This window comes from Quercus robur, chromosome 5 (genome assembly GCF_932294415.1).
Source record: "Quercus robur chromosome 5, dhQueRobu3.1, whole genome shotgun sequence".
NCBI classification, from domain to species: Eukaryota; Viridiplantae; Streptophyta; class Magnoliopsida; order Fagales; family Fagaceae; genus Quercus; species Quercus robur.
The window spans coordinates 53,470,147-53,479,846 of NC_065538.1; the positions used below are offsets into that span (position 1 = coordinate 53,470,147).

At 31.7% G+C, this 9,700-nt stretch overlaps 1 long non-coding RNA gene and 1 pseudogene across 1 annotated transcript; both read right to left on the reverse strand.

Annotated features, from left to right (window-relative positions):
- Nucleotides 1-401: 401 nt before the first annotated feature.
- LOC126728362 (probable LRR receptor-like serine/threonine-protein kinase RFK1) lies at nt 402-2,415 on the reverse strand (annotated as a pseudogene).
- Nucleotides 2,416-3,033: 618 nt separating this feature from the next.
- LOC126726332 (uncharacterized) lies at nt 3,034-7,437 on the reverse strand. The gene is made up of 5 exons (XR_007655812.1): nt 7,059-7,437; nt 5,387-5,495; nt 4,529-4,609; nt 3,176-3,387; nt 3,034-3,100 (listed from the first exon to the last, which is right to left on the reverse strand). It is a non-coding gene; the product is annotated as an uncharacterized LOC126726332 (long non-coding RNA).
- Between the last annotated feature and the right edge of the window lie 2,263 nt (nt 7,438-9,700).

Here is a 9,700-nt window from a genome sequence, read left to right on the forward strand (position 1 = left end):
TGCTCGTACCTAACACTTGAATTAATGCAAGTTGGTTGTTCATTTACACTCCAATTAGTTTTCATTTTAGCTACTTGTGTTTGAATAATTTATTTTGCAAAAGTTCTCTTAATTGAGACAATACCATACCCACTCGAACTCAAAAAAATTTGAGAATTTTCCAAGTAATATATATTCAAATTCTACTGGTTTGATATAAAAAGTTGCTTATAAAGGGTAATAGAGACATAAATTTTGTCAGGGTGTAGTACCATGATTGGAAAAAGAATACCTTGATCACTTTAAAATTTTCATTGGTGTAGTAAATAATTTAACTCAGAAAAATTACATTTATTACATATATATATATATATATATATATATATAGAACACAAGAAAAATTGTAAAAAATAATCCCCACATATTCTCTCTCTAACCTAAGAAAAAATTTATACAGAAATCATCATTACATTATATTAGTGCATGCATCCCCACTTTAATCTTTTCCCCCATGATTTATCAAACCAAATCATATCCATGTGTATAGTTGAAGCTTCAGTAATAGCCACAGGGAGTCAGGGACATTGTTAAAGAATAAACAATATATATGCTCAATGAAGAACTAATCGCAATGCTCATCACTCTAAACAGGAATAGATTCTGGACTGATTTCAAAATAATCTTGGATAGATATATATAGTGGGAAAGGAGAATGTATGGACTTTTGTTGAATTTTGGGTTTGGTTTCTACTCAAATTCTGATTTTCCCTTTGTCGACGAAGGTCTCTCATGGCCTTAAACCTTAGATCATCACTATAGGTACTTGGTTTAGGAATCATGTCTGGAACAGTCATTCGCCCATAATACATGATAGGCCTTCGTGATACATGATAGGCCTTCGTGATGGGGATGCATTTGTCCACAGAAGAGCCACTTTAACCAAAATTTCAGCTTCTTTTATATGATGACCTCAAACCCCAAGCTCTCATCAATTAGCTTCATCAAGTTCCCCCTTTGTTGCAAATGGCAAGACTGAAATATATAAATTATCCTATTACTATCATGCAAATATTGCTAGTAGCTACTCAATTAGTAAGTAATAATTGAAGCATTAACGATATATGTGTAATGAATCAAACAGGGATAGGAAGTTAGAAAGTACCAGATCTAAAAGGCAAACACAAATGTCACTTGGCATATAATTACTGTTGCTCTTTCCACTGAGAACTTCTAAGGCCACAACTCCAAAACTTATGAACATCTACTTTGTAGGTCAGATAACCCCATAATACATATTCTGGTGCCATATATCCATTGCAAATCAAAATCTCAATGTCTTATGATTCAACTCCAAAAGTTAGAATATTTTGCTAACCTCAAATATAATTATTAAAATTATAACATATATAACTAGAAGTTCATTAATAAGATGGGAACTGACATAGTTCCAGCTACCTTGGTGCTAATGTGGGTCTTCTCCTCTTAATCAAATTTAGCCAATCCAAAGTCAGATATTTTAGGATTTTAGTCTCCATCTAGCAACACATTAGTAGCTTTGATGTCTCTGTGAACAATCTTGAGTCTTGATTCTTCATGGTAAAAAGCTAAGGCCCTTGCTATCCCAATACATATCTTAAGCCTTGTAGGCCAGTCCAGTTTAAGCTGATTGATTTCTGGACCTACCAAAGAAGAAAATACTGCTGAGTCAACTCAATTACTCAAATAAGAAGAAACCAATAACCAGAAAACTCAAATCTGAATCCCATAGAGCTGACCATCCAGAAAATCAAGAAAAGAATCCAAGGATGGTCTGGAAGCCAGATAAGCTCACCTGACTTAATTTTTTGCTACATATAATTAAATTCAAATCATGGAAAAAATTTCATCTCATATTTTTTTTCGTAATAGCTCAGTGCTAAGCAAGATTACATAATACTCACCAAATAATGCATGGGCTAAGTTATTATTTTCCTTGTACTCATAGACTAACAATAATTGCTCCCCTTCAATACAACATCCATGAAGCTTCACCAGATTTGGGTGTTGCAAACAAGAAATCATGCCTATTTCAGTTAAAAATTCACGATTTCCTTGCTTTGATTTAGAAGAGAGTTGCTTAACTGCTATGACAGTACCATCAGGTAATTCACTCTGCACCGAACCTTATCGGATAAGCAGGAAAATCAATACTCAACGGGATCAGCCATGTAAGAGTAATACCTTTTTTTTTTTGGCTAAACGAGTAATACCTTGTACACAGGACCAAAATCACCTTCTCAAATTTTGTTGGCAGAATAGAAATCATTAGTGGCTGCTTTTATTTTTTTGAAGGTAAAAGTTCTTGTCTGCTAATTTAGTCCTGTAATATCTGTTCAAGGAGGCACATATGAAGCAGTATGATAAGGAATTGTCAGTTTTCTTTGTAATTACTTTCATGAGTTACACTTAAGGAAAGATGATATGCTCATATGAAAATTATATGCTCAGGTGCATAAAAATTGTAAATTTTCATTGTAACTGCGCAGAAACTTATCATTGCTTGAATAAGAAATTGAGAATTCAATTCAGTAAAAAAATAATTCACCCTAACTAACACAATAAAATTTTGAAGAAAAAAAAAAAAAAAAAAACTTCTAATTAACTCATATACTTCTGATAAATTACAGATTGTCCCAAAAACTTAAATCATTAGGAAATGGTGAATTAATCACTTAACCATAAATCTAACAATCCCTCTCATATAGACCCAAAATGCCCCTTAATAAGTGTGGTCCAACACATGGGATATTTAACATTTTAAATAGGAGCTGGTTCTCACAGTTTCTGCATACAAACCCCAAGTAGAAACCACAGACTCGGATTAAAGTAAAAGCCAAGACGCTACGAAATGTTTCATCAGTACTCTTTTCTTTCTTTCTTGTTAGTGCCAACACTATCTACCACTTTCTTTAAGCACAATATTTTGTTTTTTCCTTTTTACACTCACCCTACTTTCTTTTCTCAATAATTTCCCCTAGAAAGTAGGATGGTACTCGTTCAATTTTAAGAGCATTAACACTCACCATTTATACTTGCCACACTCCCGCTTTCTTGTTGTTGTTGCCCCAATATATGTAACTAGCTGAAAGGAAAATGACAAAGAATGGCAAGTAAAATATAAGAAACTATTTATTGGATAAACTGGTTTTAGTTTTACCTTGTAGAGTTCAACTAACACATTGCCAAGAGATTCCTAGGAATCATAAGGGCAGAGATGACGAAAAGATTTGATAGCCTCAATTGCCTCATCAAATCGACCCAATTGTTTCATCACAATTGCCATTTCTTTCAAGGCACTATCAGCCAGGTCCCCAGCATTTATGGCAGACCAGAACAAGGAAATTGCCTTTCTTGGATCCGATCTATCAACTGTAGTTGGAGAAACAAACATTTAATAATATATATATAATCAATACAGAATGGAAAATAACAAAATTCCAGATGGGTAATCTTCAAACATGAAAACTATCAAATTTTTATGGAAGAAAGGCTGGTCTCTAAAATCTGTATGATCAGCACAGTTCAGATACATTTTCTTTGGCTATTCTAAAAATTTTTTGATAAATGTTTCCTTGATTACTACTTCTCTTTTCTCACAATATTTTTAAGATAAGCTTCGTAACAAGAACCAAATCAATAACATTCAAGAACCAGGAAATTCCAAAAAGCAACGGGAACTTGCAATTCAATTCAATCAAATCAGAATCCAGAAAAAAACCCCTTAGTCTAAACCATATGAAAGCACAAAAAAATCTCAGGTACGGCATCATTGGCCTCAACTTCCGTGCCAGCGGCGGCATGGAAAACCCCATCTTGTTGTTGTTCCACATAGCCTTTTCTTAAAATTCAAATCTGGCAGTCACTTTCCTGAGAAAATCTTCAAACCCTTTTCTTGAATTTCCAAGAAAAGTGTTTTTTTTTTCTTTCAGTTGTTGGAGAACCACTTTCTATTTAAGGATAACTTAGAGCATTCGGGAAGAGAGAGAGAGAGAGGATCAGATTTTCTGGGGAAAAACATATGCCTGGCACAGAAAGGTACCAGGCCACAGGCTGCATATGAGGAAGAAAAGATTATGTATTCAATATATTACAAGACTACATAGGCAATCCCAGAAAATTCTCAAGTACCTACCCTAGATAGGACCCTAATTGAACCACAAACAATCAGCCTCAGTTACCTACCCTAGATAAGACCCTAATTGAACCACAAATAATCAGCCTCAGTTCCCTAACCTATCAATGTCTAAATTCAAACTCCACTAAAAAAAATATGTTCTATCAACTATTTGTGCATCTATATAGAGCATGCTAAGAACAAAGTTTTCATTTTTCAACAAATAGATTACACTGTCCATATTGGGAAAGTAGAGAACATCACAACAATGCAGAATTATCAAAATAACGGAGTAGAAAACTGAAATGTCAAAAGTCAACCATTAAAAAAAGGTAGTAATAATAATAATCATAAATAGACAATTTAAACTTAATGAAATTACAAGCAGTTGCATACCAAGAAACCTTGCTGATCTGGAAAGGCAGCAACACATCTTGTCTGGTACTTTAGAGGTGAAGTGATTCTCTTGAACTCAGTCTGTTGGCATTTGGACCATGATTAGACTTGAAAATTTAAAGCAAAATAAAGGGAAGATAAGACAATGAGCACTCCCAATGACTCAAACACAATATACGTTTGAAATTTCACGGTATCTCAACCATTTGCTCATTATTATGTACACATATACTTTCTAATAACAATACAAGTACAAAACAAGGATATTTGTAAATCCCATGAAGAAGGCCATTGTAAAATTCAACTCCTTTTATTCTGAAGCTTGGAGTTCTACTTGTGCTTATTGAAACAACAAAGAAGTTACTCAACTCATATCACCATGATGCAAACCACAAAATACTCGTGTAGTTTAGTTTCTGGTATAAAGAGACAGTAAACTAATAGAAATGAGAAACAGCAAAGAAACCTATTCCATACCCAGTTCACAAAGCTTCCAACTAAATATTGATAAATACAAAGCTTCCATATATTTATCAAAGATGTAAACCAATATCAGGCATATATGTTTATGTCAACAAAATATACATATTTCCAGAATCACACTTGTGCAGTGATTAGATGATAAAGCCACCCATTTGTTGAACCGTACAAGCAAACAAAGAAACATGCCAACCAAAATAATGTATCTCATATTTTGTCTGTGGGACTCACAGGAGAATCCTTAGCAACAAGAAATGAGGAGGCACTTGTGAGTCGTGCTGCTAGCATCCCCAAATAATATGTAAGGAGTCATGTCCATAAGATTAAAATTCCACATCCAACTTCTGGTGGTTATGAAAAAAAAAAAAATGCACTAACCTTTTAGGGTGTTGATACAAAAAGGTCTCTATACTGCATAGAAATCATTTCTCTTGCTCCAGCACTTGTAAGCATCTCTCTTAGTAGCTACAGACCACTTGGGTTTTTCCTGTGTTTTTTTCAACCCAAAATTTGCTTTCACAGCAGTCTAAGGAATGCAGTAAAAGCTAAAGAAAGTACTGAATAATGACTATCATCAGCCTCAAATTTGTTAGGAAAAAATAAATAAATGAACTAGTCAATCGCAAAATAAGGTTTTGCTAACAATAGCAAAAAGTTAATGTCACATACAGTGAATCGATTAGCAGCTGATAAATTTATAATAATAAGTTGGAAATACAAATTTGAAGCCAGGACCCTCCACCCTATCTTGTTTTCTATCAAGTCCAAACACATGCACACAGAATCAATTATTCATTGGGGTATGGGGTGTGGAGAAGAATCAATGATTCATTGGAACACTTAAAAGCAATAGCAAATTTAATTTTAAGGGCCAGAAAAGACCAAAAATAAGATTATCCAATAAGCTAAAGCTAGAAATTGATAACCCCTAATACTGTGCAGAGATACCCTTACATGATCACATTCTAGAAGCCTAGATCTACATATCAAAAGTAGATGAAAAAAGTTCTCATAATAGATCAATTAGCAGCCTTGTATCCCAGCACCTAATAATTGGAAGGAAACCAACAGAACAATTAGCAGTCAAGGGCACAAAAGCATCAAGTTGCAAACATAATAGATCAAGAGCATGCAAAACGATATATAGTGCCAAAGAAACCATATGTTGGATAATTATGTCATAACTAGTGAGTGCCAAAATTTGTTCAAGTATATAGAATATAAAAAATAAAAAATAAAAAATTCACAATTAGCAACAAAATCAGTAAAAACCACACTGATGAAAGCACAAAGAAAAGCTCATTAGTCTATAAAACCCCCTCGCCGGGCAGGGCCGGCTGAAGCTATAGGCCACTTAGGCAGTGGCCTAAGGCCCCCACTGATAAAGAGGCCCCAAATAGTAATAATATTATATTATATAATATTATATAATATCCCATCAAAAAATTGTATAGTCTGAAAAAAAATTGCCTTAATCTTAAATGTTTTTTCACACATAAAACTTATTCCGATATTGATGATTTAGATTTATTTTCAAAACTAAAAGTTTTAAAAAAAGTTTTGCAAATAAATGAAAACTCTCCCATTAATGTACTAAATTATATAAAAAGGTTATAATCTTTTCCAAATGCATGTATTGCTTTCAGAATATTACTAACTATACCTGTTACAGTTGCTTCCATAGAAATAAGTTTTTCAAAATTAAAATTAATAAAATCCTATTTAAGATCAACTATGTCACAAGAAAGATTAAGTGGATTAGCCATATTACCAATTGAAAAGGAAATGTTAGTGGAACTTGAATGCAAAAATTTAATTAGTAATTTTGCATCTCAAAAAGCAAGAAAATAAATTTTAATTGAAAAAAATATATGAATTTATAATTAAATAAAAATTCATTGAGCCGGCCCTGTCGCCGGGAAAAATCTTGTTGTTGTACATGCCACAAATTTCAGAGGAGAAACATAGAAAATAAATGAAAAATCTTTTAAAACATCAGGAACATGAAAATTAATTCAAGTTCGTATACATTTGAAAGGATATTCCTCACCAGAGAAAATCTTCAGACCCTTTTCTTGATTTGAGAGATTGGAAAATTTGTACATAACTTCCTCATCACCGTCAGTAGTCTGCAAAAACAGAAGAAATTTTTTTTTTTAATTAAATTAAATTAAGAAATTAAGTATTTCAAAATTAAAAACCCATTTGAAGAGAGAGAATCAGATTTTCTGGGGAAAATCTTTGAACCCGTTTCTTGAATTGAATACGTCTGTTTTTGTGGTAAGGAAAACCACTTTCTTGAGGGAAAATTTTCTGCTTTTTAAGATGGGATGGATTGGGTTATCCGGGAAAGTGTGAGAAAAAAAGTGAGAATTTTTTCAGAGAGAAAAGTGGAGAAAGGGTGAGGGAAAGTGAGAGAGAGGAATTGAAAAGACTAGCCGTTTATAAATTATATATAGACTAGCCGTTGCACGTGCGACTTTCTTTCATATAAACCCAAAACAAAATGACGTCTCAGATGATATGCTGATTTTCAATTTTTTTTTTTAAATACCAATTTTAAAATCTTTTTTGGTGAATAAAAAATCATTGTTCTTTTTTTCACCCCTTCTTCTTTGTGCTTTCAAAATACCAATTGATGGAATAACCATTTAAAATTTTTTTGGAAAGCAATGAAAATAATTTATTAAAAAATCTTTGTTCTTATGTTTTAAAAAATTAAAGGACAAATTACAACTTATCCACATGTGGTTTGGTCGAAATTTAAGTTGCCTATTTATGATTTAAATTTTGACACTTTACCAACCTAAGGTTAACTAAATTAAAGTACTGTAACTCACATCTGTTAAAAATATGGCTAAATATGTAATTTTGCTCCACTTTTATATCCCTCTCCTCCAAAAATACAAAAAAAAAATATAAAAATACAAGATCAATTAAGATCAAAAAGAATCTAATAGAATACTTGCGCTATGAAATTTCAAACCATATGTAAACAACTTAAATTTCAGTCAAAACTTAGGTGGGTAAAATGTCAAATTTCAAATCATAGACAGGCAATTTAAATTTCGGTCAAACCACAAGTGAATAAGTTGTAATTTGCCCAAAATTAAAGAGTTGGTTTATTTGTTTGTGTGGTTTTCTCTCATTGATATTATCATTAAGCCCAAAAAAAGAAAAAAAAATCGTTATATTTTTGTATCTTAATATCTCATATTTGTATTGGTGTTTTAAATTTTAATATTACTTTTTCTTTTTATATTTCCCTCTACTTTAAGTTGTACTAGAATAACTAGTAGCAAAACCATTTACGCTTAGGATTATAAATCTGTATTATGTTATTATATGTGTAACATATGACTTACTAATTTACAAATATAGAATCACTTAATTATAATACTATAGTTACAATACTGTGTTCAAGTACCTTTAAAAATCCTTTTTTATCATTTTAGCAAGAGTAAGGCTTCCATACATTAATTTGAATTGTAATATCAATAATTCAATATGGATATGTTTTAACAAGGTCGCTTTTAGTTTTCGTAATAATTAGGTGACATAGTTTTTTTATTTGACTCTAGGAATCAAATTCAAAATTTTATATTAAAATAACGATATAGAAAAATATCCACATTCAAAAGTTTATGAGCCAACATTAGAAAAAACATGATTTGAACTTGTTTAGACCTAATTTAATTCTTGTTTCTTGTTAGGTTGATTTATCCAAAAAGTGAGCGACTTCTAATTAGTTTTAAGTTACTTAATTTATCATTATTGCTAACTCTAAATATCAAATTTTAAAAAAATTAAAAAAAAAATTGGGGTCTTAAAACTTTGTGTCAAGATTAGAAAACAGTAACCAAATTTCCATTATATATATATATATATATATTCCCTTATGGTTCATTTTTAATCTTCTTTTAGCATTTAGAATTAGTTTGACTTCTTTAGACTTCGGGCTCAGAATTGCTTGTATCTAACACTTGAATTAATGCAAGTTGTTTGCTCATTTTTACATTCGAACTAGTTTTTATTTTAGCTACTCGTGTTTGAATCATTAAGCGACCACTCAAAGCCCATAAATTAATCGATGATGGGCCTGACAGAGATGTTTTTATCAAAGTCCTATGTTTGCGAATTGTTGAAATTATATTACATGTAAAAAATAAAATTATTATTATTTAATTTAAATTGCAAGACTTAGCTTGAAGAATTTTTCAATTTTCATGTCTCCAATTAAATGGAACAAAATACCTTCTAGGTTTAGCACCAAAAAGAAATTTTCTGTAAAGTGTGCAACCATTGATGATCAATTTTCCATAACAATTTAAGGTGTCAATTTAGATTTTTTTTTTTAATTTTTATGAGAAAAGTAAAAGCGTATATATATATGAAAAATGATATGTCCACAATATTTTCACAACATTTTTACAACAAATCTTAAGTGGTAATTTGTTACTGGTTGTTATTGTTAGGGCAAAAAAAAAAATCTTAGTGTTAGGTTCAAATTTGAACCAATAACAACTAACCACCTATGATTTGTTGTAAAAATGTTGTGGACGCAACACCTCTCTCTCTCTCTCTCTCTCTCTCTCTCTCTCTCTCTCTCTCTCTCTCTCTCTCTCTCTCTCTCTCTCTCTCTCTCTCTCTCTCTCCATATATGTGTGTGTGTGTGTGTGAAGTTATGATTTT